The following is a 22,789-nucleotide window of genomic DNA, read 5'->3' on the forward strand; positions in this document are numbered from 1 at the left end:
TTTTATGTATCATGTTGATCAACTGACAGAGTCCGAACCATTTTTTTCATAAAGGTTATGCTACGAATTTAAGGAGTATATATTTTGATATCATCTTCTTCGCTTCTGGTTAAATTTACATCAATCTCTCGCTTGAAATAAAAGATTATTACTCCAGACAATATGATTAAAAAAAAATTAACTGATAATGGCATATTTTTCCTAACCTCCAAAATCAATGAGTTTATTATAAGAGTTTTTTTTTTTTTTTTTGGGTAAGTACAATGAATAAACCACAAGCAGACTCCTAACTAAATTACTTACATACATGAGAAATAGGATCCGGAACCTCAATAATTTGTTTAAACAGTGAGAACCGTAATCACGTATGTTGATTTTACATCCTTTAGGAATGCATATCAAAGTATATGACTTTGTTCATGTCATTATAATTTTTAGATTACCTTAATGAGGCATGTAATCTAACTAACAATAATATTGAAAAAAAAAAAAGTTGCGCACATCATGTCTTTTCAAGTGAATTAATCTTTTGCTCTTTTTTTTTTTTTGGGAGAATCTCAATAAAGAAGCAGGGAAGAAATTAACTTCATAAAGGGATCATTATATTATAAAATTTATTTGCGAGATTTCTAGATTGAACTGAAAATAATGTTGGAAGGAAAATGACTTGATTATCCGTAACTTAAAAAGAAAAAGAAACTTCTACAGAAGACATTCCCCCACTCAATCTAACCCAACTTCACACACTACCAATGAACTTCTCAAGTTGCCTCTGTCATCAACCGAAGCTGGTTTGTCTTGTTTTCATCAATCAACTGAACCCTCCCCCACTCCTCCATGTGGTGAATTGAAGGCACCTGTCAATTTCTACTTTTTGGTAGATCATCCCAAAAAAAAAAATGAAAGATGTTGAAGTCCTTGCTCATTTCATGCAGTAAGTCGTACATCGAAGATATAGAGGAGAGAGAGCGAGAGAGATGGACTAGAGAGTGGAGAATAAGAGAGAAGGACTAAGTTTTTGAAAAGAAAAAAAAAAACAGAGAACGTGGGCCATGAATGAATGTGAAGCTGATGTGGGATCATCCGAGTGTTTGTTCTGTCAATCTAAAAATTGGAATAATTCTTAAACTATATTGGACAGTGCGTGGTTGCTTAATGAAGGAAAGAGTTCATGGATGAGAAATTAGAGGCTCGTTTATTTTCTATTTTTAAAAACTGTTTTTCATTTTTTAAAATAGAAGAATTTAAAAATTTGTTTGGTTAAGTGTTTTTGATTTAATTATTTCTAAGACTTTGTTATTTTTTTGATTTTAAAAACAAAAAAAAACAAAATGAATTGTTTTCATTTTGTTTTTTTAAATACACTAATATTTAATTATTGAAATTATAGTTATCTTGATTAATTTTTATTATAAATTATCACTATTGACCATCTATAACTATCACTATCAATCTATTTTTTAATTTTAAAAATATTTTAAATTAACATAATCAAACACATTTTTATTTTATTTTGTTTTGGAAATAATTTTAAAAATTGTATTACAAAACAGTTTTTAAAGATAAAAAAATGAAAACGAAAACCAAATAGGCCCTAAAATGGTAGAAGATGAAATGTTCTGTGAAGTCATACAATGAACCTATTTTCATCAAATTAATGTAAATCTCCTTAACTTTTAAAATTTCTTATGTTGCTTGCTAGGATTCAAATATTATGCTGTGTTTATCTTATATAAAATAATCCATGACAGCCAATGGCTTGTGCCACAAGTGACACCACTCCCACTCTGCAGTACGCACGGTGTGGCCTGCATGGGTTTGAGCCCAGAGTGGCTCCGTGTGTGTGCGAGTTTCCTTCCATGGGGAAGGAATTGGCCCAAAAAAAAAATCATTCATGATGTGTTAAATTATTAAAGTTATTTGTAAAATGTTTAATATTACTTATAAACTGTTTTATGTTGCTTGTCAAGTTTACAAACTTTTTAAATACTTAATTTGTGTAAATTTATACATGACTTGTTAGATAGCTAACTATAATCTTATAAAGTTTGATAATGTACTTGTTTTTTAAATTAATGTAAATTTTTTTAACTTTACTTGTAACTTGTGAAACTTCATTTGTAAATGTCCTTACGTTACTTGATGAGATTGAAATATCACTTGTGTAATACTCATTTTGTCTAAAATTATTATTGATTTATTAAATTACTAACATCACTCATAACTTCAAATATTATTTGCAAATTACCTTACATTATATTGTTTATCAAGTCTGTAATGTTACTTGCAAATATAACTTCTCTCATGTACTATTTATTTTTTTAAACATGAAGGATAATAATGTAATCTTGCTATGAAACTTAATTTAATGTTAGTCTTCAAAATCTGCAATGTTATTTTAGAAATATTCTGTTATGATTGGAAAATATGTACCTCCCGTGTAGTGACGGACCCACAAAAAATTTAGCAATGATGTCAATATTTATGCCAAATATAAATATTAATACTTTAATATATATATATATATATATAATTCTAAATATTAATTAAATAATATATAAATAAATTATTTAAGAAGTTTAAAATATATCTTAACTTCATTGACATCATAAAATTATTTTATACTAAATACAAGAATAAACAATATTTTTAAATATGTGTGCTTGGTAATTTAAAAGCAACGTGGGACAATTATTTTTTTCATGAGGGCAACTACAATTTTAAAGTGGGAAGCAAGTGTAATTTTTACAAATTTCATGGGAACATTGCCTCCTCTTCCCATAATGTGCTGCGTCCCTCCAGTGGTTCTAGAATGAAATTCTTTTTTTCATTTTTTTTAAAAATATTGTTTTATTAAAAATAATTCTGTTTAAAACACTGTCAAGTTTTAAATAACAATTTTTTAATAAAACTTTAAATCTTAATTCGCGAATGACTCCTCCTCCATATCCAACATTGTTGGCATCTTTTGCTGGCTTTGCAGGCATTAAAGGCGTGTCTTTATTTCGGTTTTTGTGTGGAGGTCAGTGTCTGCATTGTTGGGCCTTGTCCTGATTCTGGTCCATTTTGTGTTTGTTTTTTGTTTTACATTTAGTTTAGATGGTAAAACCCGAAGACCCAAAAAAAACAAAAAGAAAATGGGCTAGACAGTGAAGCAGTAGGAACCACCCTTTCTATGCATGAATTACAAAGATAGTATCCATAATCACAGCATCATTAACTAATTAATATTATTATTATAAAATGAGAGCAGGGTGGGAAATTAAAGTATAACTAGCTTGACCAATAAATGTTGGTACAGTAATTAAAAGATTTGGCTTATAATTGGTAAGATCATGAGATTAAATTTCACTATCAATATAAAGATTTTATTGGTGGGCAATATGTAAAAAGTTTTATAAACATTCTTTAAATCTAGAACATGTTTGTGTTTGGTGAGCTCTTGGGATCTAACTTAGTATGACAAGCTTAGCTACTAGGCAGAAGCAACGTTAACGACATAGTATACTAATTAACACGCACACTACTGACACGTTTGCCACTGTTACATTTTTAAAGGGGTCCCAGGCTATGCCCGCGGCCATTCTGCTTTTCGCATTTTGAACGTGTAAATATCTGCTGACACCAATTTTTCAGCCCAGAACTGAAACTGCTAGACTGGGTCTTTGCAGAACTTTTATAAAGAACCATTGGACAAGCCCAAAACTATCCGGATCTACAAATATATATATATATATATATATATATATATAATATAATATTATCTGAATATTGGTTTTGATTTAGATATTTATATTGATTCAGATTTATGCAGTTTTATTCAAAAAAGAGAGTTTTAATTCATAAACAAGATAACTCTTGGGGAATTGAGCTCGGTCATGTTAAATAACATTTCAATGACATTCCCAATATACCCATGAGACTGCTGCCAGTAATAAAGGTTCCACATGGTGGGAGAGGGGTTTAAGTTAGTTTAAATGAGGTGATAATATCTCAAATTTATTGGGATTAGCATACCAAATAATAGAATAATATATATATATATATATATATATAAGCACTTTCTCAGCATTAATGAATTTATGGTAGCATTTGAGTATAATTTTTTTCCTGAAGAAAATGCATGCCCCAACTAGCGAACAACTTTTTATTTAGGGGTTGGCTTCCTCCATTTAGTTTTTTCTCCACTGCACACTCTAACTGTTGGGTTAAAAATTTAACCGTTTAAATTTAATTTGAAAAAAATAAAAAATTACTCCAATTCTGCGCTTTTCAGATTACATTTTATCATTTTAAATTTATTTATTCACTATACTTTTACATTTTGATAATAACTTTTGTAAAATATTAAATCTAACTCATTTGAAATCTAATCTACTAACAAGAATGTGTAATGGAGATGAATTTTGAAAAAAAAATGGAGAAAGTCCAAAATCATTTCGTTAATTCTTCATGCTCCCTCTCCCGTATCTTTAGAAATAAAAGTATAGAATTTAATAGTTCTTCAATGTTTGAGACTGATTAACTGTCTTTCCTGTAGAAGAGAAAGAGTTCATGTTAAAAATCACAATATAAAGCCATATGAGGTTTTTAATTAAAATAAAAAAGGACTGTCTACAGGAAATTTAACAATTACTATGTCAATCAATTGCAGTCAAAATTTAAAACTAAAAAGAAGAACGATAGACAGGTTTCAAAAAAAAAAAATTAATTCTATACAAGTCCCGAGACATTTTTAAATACGAATGAAGTCCCAAAAATCATTAGGCGATCATCTCCTAAAACAAAGAAATGACATAAATATTCTATACAAAATATTTGCCAAGATCAACCACGATAAACTCACCAGTCACCAGTTCAATGCTTGTGTTGTGCCTTTATGGAGAGAACAACAGTGACGAAGAACTGTAGCAACATATGGTTCACACACCAAAGAATGTTGAGAGGAGTGGAGAGTTTGGCAACCTCAACTTGTCATTAACGTTATTGGGCTCGAAAAACACCGACCCTCATCCCTGCCTTATGAGGTAAAGAGGACATCGTGGGTCTAAAATATGGAAGGGGATATCATTTTTCTATTTTTGTGTCTTTTTTTTTTTCTTGTTCTTAAAATTCATGTCTACATTCTGTGCTCATCAATGCTCATCATCTCAACTCTTAAGGGCTCATTTGAGCCCTTGATTCTATCACCATGTGATGTCTGCCATTAATTTTAAATTTATTTTCTTAATTTCTCAATATTATATTATTAAAATAAAAAGTTATAAAAAATATGAAAATCTTAATATTAAATATGGATTGTTTTTCAGGCTCAATAGGAGATGAGTGCATGTTACTTATTTCAGTTAATGAGATCCGAATTGTCTGGATTTAAAACTTTTTATTTTTATTTAATATTTATCAAAATAAAAATTATAATTTTCAATAGATTTATTTATAATTAATATGACCAATGCAAATTTAATATCAAAATTTTCATACGTTTATAAGTTTACTATCCAGATATACTCTAGACAATATAAATATAGCCTGGACAATTCAATTCAATATTGAAATTTTTTATAATGTTTATAAATTAACTATTTAAATGCATCATGGACAATATAAATTTAATATTAAGATTTTCATATTTTTTATACATTTTTATTTTAATAATATAATATTAAAAATATTAAATAATAAATTTAAATGAACAGTAGAAATCAAATGAGGATAAAATCAAAGGCTCAGATGAGCCCTTAAAGTAATGAGCACACCGTGCTCTTCAGCGTTGAAATTTTACTTGCCTTAAAATTTTAGGTACCCACCATTATAGCAATTAGCATTCATCTATTTTACCTTCATCTATAATTTCTGATTTTTTAGACGATGGTTTGTTTAGTCCATTTGCTATAGTTTCTTGTTTGTGAAAAATGTTTATATTTTGATTCAATTTGCAATGAATGGATGAAACTTGTTGAAGTGCTAAGACTTTTGTTTGCCCAAGTTAAGTATCCATCTATTCGTTTTTGTTCTCAATATTTAGCTTGCCCGTGTTAAGTCAAACAAATAACTTGTGAGTCCCTTCAAGTGGTGGCAGATTAAAATTTAAACTAATATATATATTTAGTTCTTTAATTTTATCCAATATTATATTTTAGTCTCTTAACTTTATAAAATCTCTTTTAGCCCTTTAAACCTAACATTATTAGTTTTATCTTGATAAATTTTTACAATAAACTTTTAAATATTAATTAAATATTTTAAAATGTTGACATATTAAATTTAATTTTTTTCAAAATAATAATAATTGGCACTAAAAATAATTATTTAAAACTAACGATATTAGAGTTAAAAAATACTTTATAAAATTAAAGAAAAAAAATTAAAACTTTATATAAAATTAGAAAATTAAAAGTATATTTTAACTTAAAATTTAAATATTCCATTTAAAGTTGGCTGCATGTGATCTTCAACCTAGCATATAATAATATGATATAGTAGTTGTTTTGAACCTTGATGATCAAATTATTATCCTGTTAAAATCTTTGCTGGAATAACTCAATTCGTGGTCTTGAGGTTGCAATGCTGAATTGGATGGTTTTCCTGTGGCCATTGTTACTAAAAAAAAAAATGCAAGGGATTATTGTATTGGTAATACCTGTCATTTTTAAATCCTATTAAATAAAGATAAATATAAAAAGATGTTGTCAGTTTAAATACAATTAACTAATTTTAAAGGAATATAATTTGATTAAAAATGTTAAATTTGGTTGATTCATCAAAATATTAACTGTATTGTCAAATTCATTCCAAAAACTTAATAAATGATGTTTTGAAATTGTCAAAGTAAATAAGGATATACTATTAAAAAATGTTAATAGACCATGAGATTGAAGGGGACAGAAAGTGAGGTGGTAATAATTGTTCTGCAAGAGATGGGAAATGGATACATCTTAATATAATAAAGTGAAACCAAAACGAGGAAGGTGTTAGGTGAAAGGTTGGGCAGAATAGAGTAAATTGTTACCCTTTAAGAATGCAATGAAAGGAGAGCACCGAAGTTGGCTTGAGTTTTTCAACACTTTTTATGGCATCCCAATTCACAAAAAGTAAACCTTGTTTCCTCTTTTTGTGTTTTGTCAAGCTTACCTTACGTTAAAGGAACACACAATCAAATCTAATTATTATGCTGCTTCACACACGAGTAAATTCGATCATTGGCTCGTGCTACAACTTCGGTGGCTGTCATGGACCCCCCCCTTTTTTTGCTTGTTATTGTAATTTTGTTATAAAGTAAAATATCAAGCATGTCCTGCATCGAAGCAAGTGACAAAACATAAATCATTATTAATTAATTTATATTTTATAAAAAAATCAGTTAAAATTTTAATTTTATAAAAAAAATGTACATCTTTCCATCTGTATCCTTACATGTAATAAATATAACATCTTATTTATTCAAAATATTCTCATTAATTATTCAATAAAGTAAAGGTGCAATTGAAAAAGAATATAACACCTATCTAATGTTCTATATTTTGGATCAAGTAAAATTTTTAAAAAATAATTTATATTGTCGTGGGTATTTCCAAAGTATGAAAAGAAATTCTAGATACCTTAGTTAAAAAAATTGTTAAGAATAATAATTACATCTAAAATTAAAATCGCAGACTATATTACCCTTGTAATTAATGAAGAAAATTTATTTGGTAAAAATAAGCTTTGATTTCATGAGAGTTACTTCTTCAATTTTATAGTTTTATTTTTAAAAAACAATGAATACATAAGTAGTTTCCCTTATATTAAAATATTGGGGTGTTGTTAATAAACAATTAGGATTCTGGTAACTGATACAATCATGTTACAAAATAAGATTTTTTTTTTGGCATTCATTTGACTGTGTTAATAGCGGTTTGCGAAATTTAAATCAAAAAGAATATTTTTTGAAAAATCAATTAATTCTTATAGAAATAATAAAAAAGTACTGCTCATTTAGTTTTTCAACCTTACACAAGATTTTAATCCAATTGCTTAATTTTATAAAATGTTTTTCAATCATCTAACTATACAATCATTAGTTCCATAAAAAAAATGCCAACATTAAGCTTTTAAATATTAACAAAATAGTATGAAATGTTAGTAAACATATTAATTCTTTTTTATAAAATAACAATGATTGGTAAAAAAATATTTTAAAATTGTACTTTCTCTATTTCTATTCGAAAGATACTCCTAGCATTTTCGTTAGAATTAAAAAAATTTTAAATCTTATTAAATCTATCTAAATTAATATTCAACTTTATCCCTATTAAATACACATATTTTAAAAATCAAGTGCTCTAGAATTTAACACTCCTCCCAACATTTAATAGGGATAAAATGGTAAAAATACTTAAAATAATCATTGAAGTGCTTTATAAATAAAAGCAAAATAAATATTATCTCTTTACCTTATAAGTAGGATCAGAGTAGTGGAATTAAAACAATACTTTATAAAATTGAGAAACTACTAAATTGTTGTGATTAAATGTGCACTTTGCCAAAACATTGAAACAAACAAATGGTAGATGGTATGAGTTACCTCAAGTTCGTGCAAATATACTTGACCCACTTGAATTTGCTTATGACTGAATATAATTATGGCAGTTGATCAAGATCTGAACGTAATTAAGCCTTGAATGAGATTGGGTACCGACCACGTGCCGTGCGTTGTATATTTCTTGCACGTATGGTTTTGAATTGTAAGGCCATTGTATGGTGCTTTCATGTTTTGAACGAAAAGTGGATCATATATTACTCAAAAAGTATGTTTGAGTACGAACTCAAAAAATAAAATACAAACGTTTAACCAACATTAATTAAAGGGACTTCATGTTAAGCATGCACAAATTCTTCATTTAAAATTATAAAATACTTTTTTAATTCTTTTTATAAATCATTTTTATCGATTTCATCAATATCAATATAAAAAAAGTATAAGAAATAAAAGTGTATAAAATTTCAAATATGTCCCCGTATAATAAATTCAAAAGGTGATATCATATTTTATTTTTTCTCTTATAAAGGATAATTTTAAAAATACTTTTTACACATTACTTAAAAAATCACATCATGACTTATAAATATAACCAAATAAACCTTTTAAAATGTGCTTTACAAATGAAATTGGAGAGACTATTTTTAATTAATTTATATTTTGGAATAAGTACTAGTTATGACTTTTGAAATTATGTACTCTTTTAATGCTTGTATCTGTTTGATATGGTGTCTTAATTGAAAATGTATGATTAATTACTCCCTCAACTATAGGTATTTTCGAACCGCAGGCGCGGTATAGAAGAACATAAAGACTTGAGTTAGAATGGTAATCAAGTGACTCCCACTGCCCTTGGAGGGATATATTAAAGAGTCTAACAATGACGTTTATTTAATGAGTTTAATTTGATGAGTTCATGAGTCGGTGCAGTTATTTGTCCTCTCATAGATGCAACCTAAAAAACCAAACATGTTATTTATATCACGTGAAAATTATTATTTTTATTTATATATTGATGGTTAATATTTTTATTTGATATCTTAAATATAAAAAAATAATAAAAATAAAAATGATCAATTGTGGATTTCACAGTATTTATAAATTAAATCTTAATTTTTTAAATATTAAGAAATATTTTTATCATGGTCTAAAATTTAAAAGTCATGTACAGTTAGATTAATTATTTTTTACGGATTTATTCAAGCATAGATTATTGGTGTGGAATTTGATTAACCTGGAAAGGTCGGCGTGAATTCCTTGCACGTATGTAATGAGTCACGAGTTTGGCAGCGATCGTACGTTTTCTATCATGCCATCTAGGGCTACACAAAATATAGGATGATGCTGGATTTCACCCTAACTTAAAGTTTGATTTCTTTTATGAAAAAGATTGGGTTAGATAACCCATAGTTTGATCTTGTCCAATAATATCCCGAATATTAACAGGACCGGACTTGGTTTATAAGACTAGGAGACTGGTCCCATCAGTCCAATACTAGTTTAGCATTTTTTTTTCTTTTTCTTATATGAGAGGCAATAATTCACTTCAACCTAATAAACTCAATTAAAATAATAAAAACACTTATAATAATAATAATAATAATAATAATAATATTCCACAATAAGAAAAAACTATTTCTATTATAGTTCAAATAATTTAAATTTGTAACTTTAACAAAAGCAACACTTAAAAAAATTCAACAACACTGCGTTACAACAATAATTTGAAAACAAACTCAATAAATCTTCATACAATCATCTCTTTAGCATCAATTACACTTGAAGTATTTGTCAAAAATAAATTAATTATAATTATAATAAAAAATTGATAAGATTGGACTGAACCAAGTGGTCTGAGTGCCTAATCCCTTATCCAGTTCAACCTGAAGAAATAGTTTGATCTTTTCAGTCTTTTTGATCATAAAGGACCAGTGCTGAGACCATCTCGAATTGGATTGAGCCAAACAAGATTGAAAGACTTTTACACAGCCCCAACGCCATCCTATAATGTGGATGCACATGTTCCCTCCAATTTTATTTGTAAATTACATTTTTAAAAAATTTATTTTATTATATTTATAAATTATGATATAAATTTTTGGATAATATTTAAAATATATTTTTAAAGTTACCCTTCATGAGAAAAAAAATATAATATAATATTATTTTTTAAATTTATTATATAATAACATATTTAAAATTCTACACACTTTTATTTTTTATAGTTTTTTATTAATATTTATGAGGTTCGTAAAAATAATTTATAAAAGAGATAGAAGGAATACAATACAATCCTAAACCACCTATGCATGGATCCATTAAAATGGGCCCACCCATTTAAGATCGAAATTATGTAAGGCTAGACTTGTAATTTAAGGATTAAAAATGTATTCATACTTAAAAGAGCCGGCTAAAATTAGGTCTTAATATTTAAATAAATAATATAAAATAATTATATTATATTAAAAATGAAGGATGATTAAGGAAGATGTAAAATTCTTAATACCTTTACCAGTGAGGAGGCATCGCAAAGAGAATGATTAAATTGTATTAATGTCAAGCAAGATGATGATGCGGTTGCAAATGTTTAATTTTTATTATGTTATCTAGATTGTTAAGAATTGTTACTGATCTTTAGTGGCTGTAGATTTATTTTTTTTTAAGTTGTTTATTTCTCTATATTTTTATCTCGTGTGAGATAATTTTTCTGAGTTATAATTGTTTAATTTTTTTAAAAAACTTATTAACACTACAGTCTAATAGGCTGGCCCTGAGCATGTGATAAATGTTTTCATGAGAAACAAATTTAACAAATATAATAAATATTTTTTGGATTTTGTAATTTCATTTATAAAAATAATGAAATATATGATAGTTTTTCTTGTGAGGAAAAATAAAACTAAAAAGAGGAGGGTTATATTATTGATCACATTAATTAGTAGGATGCGTTTTGGATCAGACTCGTGTCTATAGTTAGGCAATCGAGGCCATTGTACTCTATATAATTCCAATCATGTTATTTTTTCGAACATTAGTGTTAATTACATTCATTGTCCACTGTTTCACTGTATTTATCATTCCCATTTTTCAATATCAGTTAGCCATTCAGGAGGGTAATTTTCACACATTGCCACAATATATGTAATGGTGGAACCCTTCACTAACAACTAACAATTCGCTCCTATCTCTCACTTAATCGAATTGCTACTATCATTCTCAAACCTATTGCATCGTCTCTCATTTGCCAAATCATTTTTGCTTGTTGAATATTTTGCTTGCTATCTATTTGAAATTAAATCAAAGAACACAATGGATCTAAGATGCCGGTCACAACAAGTGTATTTGTTCTACTTTTACTCTTTATTTTATTTTTATCTGAAATTATAATCATTTTAACTTATTTTTATGGCATGGGAAGTGGTAAAAAAGTAAAAAACTAAAAATGCCAAATGAAATTTGAATACGCTAAGCCTCTCAAATAAGTTTACTTTAAGCCTTAAAATTGCTTCACACACCCCCGACGTGAAAGTTTTAAAACCCAAATCGCGTTGAGTGCCCCGGCATGCTAGTTTACTCAAATCACGTTGAGTGTCCATGTCAAATAGCACGAGTCAAGAGTGTTGACTTTTAAGCTCCAATAGTATGTTTTCTTCAAACTCTGTCCAGGTCTAAAATCATAGTGAGCGGAAAAAATGTGAGCCTGTTTTGCTAGCCAGGTTTAAAAAATATATTTTATCTAAAACAAAAACATTTTTACAACTTTTATTATACATGTTGATAATATTTTGTTCATTTTGTATACATAATATAAAAACAACTGATTTCAGTTATGAATTTTACTATATTTATACCTTTATCGTTAAGTTTTCCAAAACCAAGGTAATTTTTCATTATACAAAATTGCAGAAAGTTTTGGAAATTTTGATTATTTATTTTATATATAAATTTGATCTTCAATGCCGTGCATGCGTGTGCATGGATGCTGGAATTATTGAAATTTCTCAGAGGATTTTTCTAAAAAAAATCGCTGAAATCATAAATTTGTGTAGTCAACCCTGTGCCGGGAACATTATTTTAATATTAAAATTGAAAAAAATTTAGTTTAAGAATTAAAAAATCAATAAATAATCATATACCTATTGAATTTTTTGCCATAGTTCATATTTGAAAATCATTGAAAAAATTGACTTATTTGTGTTTCAAATTTAAAACATTAAAATGACGAGGTGCAAATAAGTAAATTTCTTCAAGCTAGCACGTGCGGCCGCTGACCCAATATACCATCACCACGTGACACAGAAAGGGGAATTTACTTTAAGGTTCGCGTGACGCAACAAAAATGCATAATTTCAGAAGAAAACGATTAAAAAAAAAAGGAAGAAAAACACCTGTAAAACACTGGGAACATCGTAGTGTACGAACGGCGAATAATTAATTAGGGTTGCAAATTGCAGGGGATTTGGAGATGAGATAGAGACGATAACATATTCTTTTATTCTGTCACACAAAACTATTTTGTTTCCATGTTTAAAAGTTAAAATAAAAAAAATTTCACTCATGACATAGAATTTATTATAAAGAAATTTATAAAATTAATAAAATACTCATAAATCTTAAATTTTATACATTTACGACTTTGATAAAAATATTTAATAATTAATCAATAAGTATTTACAATTTATTATTATAAGTTATTGTTTTCTTTTATAAGTTATAAATGTTTGTTAATTGATTAGTTGTAAATGTCATTTTTTAAGTTGTAATGTATATAATTTGATATTTATGAATATTTTATAAATTTTATAAAATTTTTTGATGATAAATTTTTTTATATAAAATTTAAGTGTAATTTTTTTAATTAAAATTGTCTCAAGACTATACTCGTACGTCCCATTAATAATTAACCTCGTCGAATCCCTGCACGAATCAACTTCTTCACGCACATAATCTACGGTGTAAAAGCACTGGTACTACTGCTGCCACCGCCGCCCCCCCACCCCCCCAAACAACGACAACAACAAACAACAAAAAAAAGAGAGAGAGAGAGAGCACTGGTACTACTTTTTTACTGTTTATGGTGCGTTTCACATACCGTCTGGCCACAAAAAAAGGTGCGTTTCATACGTGTTTTTTTTTTTCAATAAAAAGGAGAAAAGGTGAGAAAAGTATTTTAAGGGAGATAACCTTCCTATTCATATTCTTTTCTCATGCTCATTCTCATTTTATACCAAAAGATCCCTAGTGTCTGATCTTTTCATTTACATAATATTGTATTTACATATTCTAATTATAGATTTATAGGACGAAATTTAAAAATCCTACTTGGGCCTAAATATATTTTTTTGTTAAAAAAGTAGAATATTTTTAATCGAATCTCATCCCCTGATAAAAAATTACTTGTCTTTAAACTAATTATATTTTTTAATATTTAATTTAGTGTTTTACCTCAAAATAAGTATAAAATTATTTATTCAAAAGAAGTACTTTTAGTATTTCACTTTAAAAGATTAAAAATATTTTATATTTTTTTAACATTCAATCCTTTAAAAATGCTTGAGAGAGTATAGGATAAAGAAGTACTGATTTTTTTTTCAACCTTACCCCTATTTAATTACAACAAACTGTTCATCCTTGGCATGGTTTTAATTTCTATATATGTCACGTTATTGTGAATATCAATTTTAATGAAGGGCAACATTGGAAAGTAATACTTTTTTATAAGTAGATCATAATAAAATATTTTTTCAATTGATATTTGAAATGTAAAATTGTAGTAAATTACTTCATAAGTACTATTTATAAATCATATTTGAATAGTACTTTCTTTGCCATCATGTTTGAACAGTGCTACTTATTTTTTTTTATTAAAAAAAAGTTAAAGGGTAGCTCTAAGCATTTTTCACTTATATAAGAGATTAAAAACTATTAGATTACAAGCTCATTGGCAGTATCAGTGCTGCTTATTCCATATAGTGCACATGCGCTAATTTGTTTTAGGTATTTTTTGTTAAAAAAAAATGAAAGTGTTGAAAATTATTGCAAAATTCGAGGGAAGTACGTCAAAATTTCAAAAATAGACGGTAATGTATATAATTCCAATAAAATGCATGCATGTTTGCTTATTGATTGTTGGATTTAAATGAAGCGTGATTCAAAATCATGAGTAATGCTGATGCAGTATGCTTTTCTTTTGTTTTTTTTTTTTTTAGAAAGGAAGACAAAACAACTAAATGCAGCATGGTTTTACTTAAACAATGCGTTGGAAAAGCATTACTGAGTAAAATGGACTCAGACAAAAATACATATGGGATTGTTGGTATGGGAAGGTATATGGTAGCGTGACGTGAGATTGTTAGCTCACGATTAAATTCCATTTTAAGATCTGTTTCATATGTATGATGTGAAGTTATCATCAAAATTATGCTTAAGCTGGAGGCTTAAACCCCATTAATTATCTCTGAAGTGGATTTTGCATGTCTACTCTATTCTTTTATAATTCTCGCTCAATTTATGGTTATAAATAATAAATGGGGTATTGGGGTTTTTTTTGAATCTTTTTAATTTTTTTTTTACATTGTTGTGAAAATGTTGTTTTGTGTTTATGCTATAGCAGATACATTCAGAATCCTCCAAACCAGAACATGCCTTTATGCATTCGCCCAATATATATTAAGGAAGAATGACAGTAAAGTTTCAAAAAAAATTAACTTAATGATAATAAGGTTTTTAATAAAATTTCTTGAAAAATAAATTGTAATTATTAATTAAGACAATTGTAATTATAATTTATTTTTTTAGAAATCTTTATAAAAATTTGTTAATTCAATCCCTACAGTAAATTGTTCTCTCCCCCCCCCCTCACATATTTTTAAAGCGACTTATTATATGTATGCATGTATATGTATCTCTTTGTAAGATACTTTAATGAAATAATTATTTTTATATTGAACAACCCAATACCCAGTATTATTAAAATTTTAGACAATTTTTTTCATTCCATCATTTAGTATTCTAGGAACTCAAGGCGTTATCACTTTCCATCTAAACTAATTTGAATCCCTATTATGCTAGATCATTATTATCAATGATGATCTTACAGGTATATTAGGGATATCTTTAACATATTTATTTAATATGAGAGTATATTTCAATACTCAAACTTCAAATTTAGGATAAGTTAATTCAACTTGTTTAATCAGTTATACTAGTTGCCCTCCATAAATTTGAGACTTTTTCAAGGATGATAGTTGTGCAACTGCAATCCTGCCATTATTAGTTACCGAGAGTCCATAATGCTATATGCAAGCAACAAGGCTTAATGACCAATCACATTGAAACACACACACAGTAAAAATGGGAAAATAAGTAATTATAGTGGTTGTCTGGGTATGTTTTTAGAACTGATTATTGGTACGAAAACTACATTTTGATAAAAATTATCCAAATACTACTATTTTTACATAATTGATTATTTTGGCCCAAAGTGCCCTTTTTAGACTTTAACCGGGTATAATTGATCATGAAAATAATTAATTAATATGATTAATTTTAATTATAATTAATTATATTATAATGCAATCTATTTAACTATTATTTTTAAAAATTAATTTTAATAGAATTAAAGATGTTTGAATAATTTAAATAGAATCAATTTTAACTTTGTAAATTATTATAAAAGACATTACTTTTTAAAATTAAATTGTTAATATATTTGTATCTAATATTATTAAATTTGTTAATTTTTATTTAAGAAGTAAAATATATTATTTAAATTACACATCTGATTAATTATAAAGATATAAATTATATTAATATTACAATTTAATTTACGTAAATAAACTCAATATGTCTTAGTTCAAAAATACTAAATATCAATTTTACAATAACTAATAAAAATGATACTATACAAGTTAATCTCTAATGACATTATAGATATGAGTCATATCTAACAAAAATGTTAAACACTGCCTTGAAATTTTAGTAACATAAAAAATGTAGCAATATAACAAATAACGCAAAATCTCTCTCTTTTTGTGAATCTTTGTAACAATATTTGTATTGGCCCTAAATTTTAAATTAAATTAAATTAATCTTTCTCTATCAATTAATATTTCATTTGAATTAGTTTGAATTTTAAATTAAATTGAAACTTTGGTTTGAATTTTATTAAGTAAAAAAAAGAGAGAGAAGAGAAGAGAGTTTGATTTTATTTTTATTAAATTTTGTGCATTTTTTATAATTTTTTTTAGTTTTTTTTTGTAATTTTGCCACATGTTTTTTAATCAGCTTTTTCTTATTCTCCTGCCTTCTCTTTCGGACGCAATAGCTCACAGAGACAGCTTAGGAAAAAATCGATTTTGCTCCTAACAATCGATTAACAGAAAAAAATTGATGTTTGGGTTTTTTTTTTATTAATCGATTTTTTAACTAAAAAATCGATTATTTTCTTACTCCAAACACGCAGAAACTCTGTTATGCTTTAAGCTAATCCAACTTTTCAATTTCAATTATGCACCTTGAAACATTTTTTATTTGTCGGAATTTTTGAACTAGCTACCAAATATATCCTTGACATTTCATAGCTCATGATTTATGGCATTACGTGGTTGGAGACATCTTCTTCCATCCAAAATATACCCCTGGCGTTCATCTTATTAAGAGTCTCGAGCATTTATCATTTGATTGTTAAATATTTTATAAATATCAAATGTATCACTATTATATTTTTTGTTAAATAAATCACAATAAATTTAATAATATGAAAAAATTAATCTTTTGATCTCTATAATTTTGATGTAATTATAATTCAGTTATTCAACTTTAATTCATTCTAACTTAATTTGTATAATTGTGTTTCGTAATTCGAGCTATTAGTACATGTCCTTCCAATTAAAAAAATTAAAATGTTAATCGATTGAAAATTGTAATAATTTAAATATTATTAGTCTTCAAATTTTAAAATATTTAATCTTTCTCATTTTATTTTATAAAATACAAGTATCTTTTAAATGATTAAAACTGTAGCAATTGAGTTGCATTAAGTCAACTTCAAGGATCAATTATAAAGATCTAGTTACAGTAAATTAATATTTAAAGACCGTGTTACGATTGAGTCAAAAATATACAGATTGAATAGTTTTTTTTCTAATAATATTATATGCAAGTTCATCAATACTTACCTAAAATCCATACCTTTTATTGTAATTTATATATTTAAAATTAATTTTGATTAAAATCATTCAAACATCTTTAATTTTATCAAAATTAATTTTAAAAAATATCATCCAACACTATCACATTATAATATAATTAATTATAGTTATTATTTTGTTAATAAATTTTTTTTTATAATTAATTATATCCCACTGAATTCAAACACACTTATAACAACTGTAGTAAAAAGGGGGGAAAAATTCCACTTTACTCTGTAACTGGTTGCCTCTACACCTCTAAAGTTCAATTAATTGGCCCTAGCCAAATCTAAAGTACAGCAGAATCAAACTTAATTAGTTAAAGAATAAACAATCGATAGAGTCCGAACAAATCTAAGAATAATACCTTGACGGTTCCAAAAAAGAAAAAAAAAAAGACTCATCTCCAGTCACCAAGTCACAGGTATATTTAAATGCCATTGAAGACCTGATACCAGGTTTCAATTCCTATACTAACATGAAGAAAATAATAAGAATTAAAAGAAGAAGAAATAAAGATTGAAGATGGGAAAGGTTGAAATTAGGAAATAGGAATTGATGCGAATATTATAACTAAACAGTTAATTAAGTAATAAGAAGAGAAAGTGCATACGTGACCCCATGTGTGCCTCACAGAAAGTTCATGAGCATAAACCCGTTGTTTTTTTTTTTTTTAATAATTCAAAAAATACCATTAACATCCGGGTAATACACGGAAGAGGATCGCCTCTACCCGTCGTTCTTGTGCCTATAAAGTCCTTCGTTTTCTCCTTCTTTTACTTTCGTCCAGTAAATCTGCACGTCTCTCTTCGTTCCTCTTCATTAACCCTTATTTTCTTCCTCCATATCCCTGAACACAGCCAGAGGAAACTCCCTTCACACCCACTATGGCCGCCGAAGCAGAACTCAAGATGTCTCACGACGTCGCAGCCGTCTCCTCCGGCGACGCCAAGAAACGACCCTCCTCCTCGTCTCACCTCGTCGACGATGCGGCCACCTTCGATCCCAGCGATCCCCCTCCCTTCACCATTTCAGAGATTCGAGCGGCGATTCCCAGCCATTGCTGGGTTAAGAACCCGTGGAGGTCCCTCAGTTACGTTCTCAGGGATGTGTTTGTTGTCTTTTCCTTGCTTGCTCTCCCCCTCCATCTCGATTCCTGGTTCTTCTGGCCTCTCTATTGGCCCCTCCAGGGCACCATGTTCTGGGCTCTCTTCGTTCTCGGCCATGACTGGTATTATTTCCTTCTCTCTTGTCTCGCCACGCGTCTGCTCTCTGTTCGATTGTAACGTTCGTGTTGCATTGTGCAGCGGCCATGGAAGCTTTTCAAGCAGTCGCAAGCTCAACAGTTTCGCAGGCCATATCTTGCATTCTGCAATTCTTGTACCGTACCATGGATGGTTGGTTCTCAATTCGAAACTTTTTCTTGTTCATTCCTTTCGTCCTTTTAACCTCACACGGGAATAATCATCGTGGCAGGAGAATCAGCCACAAACCCACCATCAAAACCATGGACATGTTGAGAATGATGAATCATGGGTTCCGGTATGTTATGTATGTGCTTGCTTAAAAAAAAAAAACCACACCACACACACACACACACACACACATTTTTGAATACTTCTTCTTCTTTCATGATGGACCTTTTTCTTTTTTACAGATGACAGAGAAGCTTTATAAGAATCAAAGCCACGGACAAAAATGCTGAGATTCACTGTGCCGTTCCCCATCTTTGCCTTTCCCGTTTATCTGGTGAGAGTTTGTTTGCTTTATTGTTCTCAAGACCTTATCAGAAAGACAATTTATATTATTACTATACCACTGACATAAAGCTGGGTTTCTGATAAATGAACTGGGAAATTTCAGTGGCGGAGAAGCCCAGGAAAAGAAGGCTCTCACTTCAATCCCTACAGTAGATTGTTCTCCCCAAGAGACAGAAAAGATGTGACAACCTCGACCTTATGTTGGCTGGCCATGGCTTCCCTGCTTCTCTACCTCTGCTTCACTGTGGGCCCCGTTCGAATTTTAAAGCTCTACGGTGTCCCTTATGCGGTAAAATCATTCCTTCACGATTCATCCCCTGTTTCACCACTCCGTATTATTGTTATTACTATTATCAGCCTATGTTTCCTCCTTCCAGGAATAACTCTAGACTACAATCCTTGAGTCTGATACCTCGTACGTGTGCAGATCTTTGTCATGTGGTTGGACGCTGTCACATATTTGCACCACCATGGATACAAGCAGAAACTACCTTGGTACAGGGGCAAGGTACATTATAACATCAAGCTGTTCCTTTTCATCAAAGAACCGAATCTAAACACTCTAGTTTCTGACAGGAATGGAGCTATTTGAGAGGCGGATTGACAACAGTGGATCGCGACTACGGTTTTGATCAACAACATCCATCATGACATTGGAACCCATGTCATCCATCATCTTTTTTTTCCTCAGATTCCTCATTATCATCTGATTGAAGCGGTGCCTGCTATTCTTAAACCTCATATATATGTTACTATTACGTAAATGCTTTTTAGGAAGAATCAATTAACAAAATCTAGGCTATACTAATGCTTTCATGTTTTGTGATTGTGATAAAGTTGCTCTGTTTTTGTGCAGACGAAAGCAGCAAGGCGAGTTCTGGGGAAGTATTATCGGGAACCAGAGAAATCAGGGCCTATACCAGTCCATTTAATCCAGAATTTGATAGATAGTTTAAGACAAGACCACTTCGTTAGTGATTCTGGAGACATCGTGTTCTATCAGACGGATCCTCTTCTTTACGAGAAATCTAGGACCAAGTCTCAATGATTTTGTATATTTTTCTGGGACTTCAAAACGTGGTTTAGATTAGTAGTTTTTCATTTCTCGTGTTTCTCCTGAGTTAGTGTCTCCGTCGTTACTCGTTACTTTGGATTTCAGATGAAGAAGTGGGTAAAATGATATTAATTAGTGTTACTGGCAGATTCAGAGATTCGCATGAATGAATGGGATTGGTAGGAAGAGACAGAGTATGAATGTCCTCCTGCGCAAAGAGGGAAATTAATTATATGATTGTCTGATGAAGCTGTGATTGCTTGTTAATCTGCGCAGAGCATTCACATGGGGATGATCTGGCAAGGAGAAACCCTCCATAATATTAACATCCGAAAGCTCTTCCAATTATTTCACCAAACCAAAATGAAAACAAAAGGCGTATTATTAAAAATTAAAAAAATAAATATAACACTAACCTAGCTTCTCTGTGCACATTGAATCTTGATCCTAGCGGGCATCATCATAAAACAAAAGACCCATCTTTTTTTTTCTATTAAAAAATATAACTTTAAATTCTTATACTTTATTTAAATTTGCTATAGCTCTTGCACATTTTTTTTATACCCTAGGTCACTACATTTTTATTTTTGATATTTTAAATCCTTTCATAAGTGGTGTTATAGTGACTTTAATACTAAAAAAACAAAAGCACCTTCTTAGAACACTGAAAATAAAATGTAAGGATTTATTATAAAATCCGAACAAAATGTAGAGACACAATATTTTTTTTTAACACTTTAACTTTCTTTAAAATGTCTCTCATCACATAACATGACCTTCTGTTGGTTATTGCTGATAAGTTATAAAGGTGTGATGATACTAATTGATTCTCGTTCTTTGAAATATTTCCTTTCACACTAACCAGAAAAAAACTTAATATCCCTTCACATCTCTTATATTATATATATTAGATTAGATCACATAGTGAGAAAGATTTGGGGTTGCTTGTTATTAAATACTTTAAACTTTTCTCAAGGAAACACCTTAATTGTTAAAAAAGCTTAACATTAAAATCACTAAAAAATAATAGCATATAAAAATACTGGTTATTGTGATAATCAAAGTGGAGTCATATTTTCAAGGGCTCATATTAAAGGGCTATCAATGGGATATTTGGTTTGCGATTCTCTATCGATAGTTATAGATCAATAGGAACTTAAGAGTTTTTTAACAAAAGAAGCACGGGGTCTTGGATGTTTTTGGCTCAAGTGCAGGTGTTGTTGTCTTGGCCAATTCTGAACTCTTATCTACTAAGATGGAAAGATATAGAGTACGATAGAGAGCACAAGAAATGGAAGTTGTTAAATTCAATATAAATGGTGCAAGTGGACAAGATGGTGCTGTCACTGGATGTGAGGGTGTTGCTAGAGACCACACAAGGCATTTTCTTAGTGAGTTTATCTATCATATTGGCCATGGGAGCAGTTTGAATGCTGAACTATGGGATGTCACATGGGCACTTAAAAGAGCCTGGGACATGAGTTGGAGAAGGATAGTGATAAAGACAGATTACATGGAGACTATCAAGACATTGTAGAATGATGAACAATCGGAATATCCTAATTGTGGCCTCATTTTAGAGATCCAGAGTATGAGATGACAAGACTGGACTATTGATTTAAGTTGGCGTAATCGAAAAGCCAATTTGTTGCAGATTCGTTAGCGAAGGAGGCTTTGAAGCAAATGGACATCTCCTCCTGATTTTATCTCTGTTAGTTTAATATTTGATGTTAGATTTTAGTTTTAGATCAAAGACTAATAGTTGATCCATCTTAAAAAAAAAAAAAATTGACAACAAAGTAAAATAAAATTTCAAATATCAAATCAATGATAATTAAATTTTTGACAAAAATTTTTAAAAAATAAATCATAAATATCGATTCAAACAGTTACAAACATGATTTTTAGTTGTAAATAAAAATGACTTTATAACTCAATGTCATATTTATAATTATTATTCAATTTGATATTCGCAGCTTTTTTTTTAAAAAAATTATTGAAAACTTAAATATTATTATTTTATTTTTTATTACTTAACTATCATTTTCCTAAAAGCAAACTTTTTGTTTTAATATTATTATTTTATTTTAATAATTTAACTATCATTCTCTTCTCCATTTCTCCTAGAAGCAAACTTTTTGTTTGAAAAAAAGAAAAGAAAGAAAAATTATCATAAGCAATCAATACAATTGTCAAACACTACACATGCAACATGATCACTGGTGTGGTACAATAAAAATACGAGACATATATACTGAGGACTGAC

General features: G+C 28.8%; 1 pseudogene; it reads left to right on the forward strand.

Annotated features, from left to right (window-relative positions):
- Window positions 1-18,532: 18,532 nt before the first annotated feature.
- On the forward strand, window positions 18,533-20,670 carry LOC129318573 (omega-3 fatty acid desaturase, endoplasmic reticulum-like; annotated as a pseudogene).
- Window positions 20,671-22,789: the final 2,119 nt, after the last annotated feature.

The sequence above is a fragment of the Prosopis cineraria genome, unplaced genomic scaffold (genome assembly GCF_029017545.1).
Source record: "Prosopis cineraria cultivar Desert tree isolate PC_DT_omini unplaced genomic scaffold, ASM2901754v1 PC8, whole genome shotgun sequence".
NCBI lineage: Eukaryota > Viridiplantae > Streptophyta > Magnoliopsida > Fabales > Fabaceae > Prosopis > Prosopis cineraria.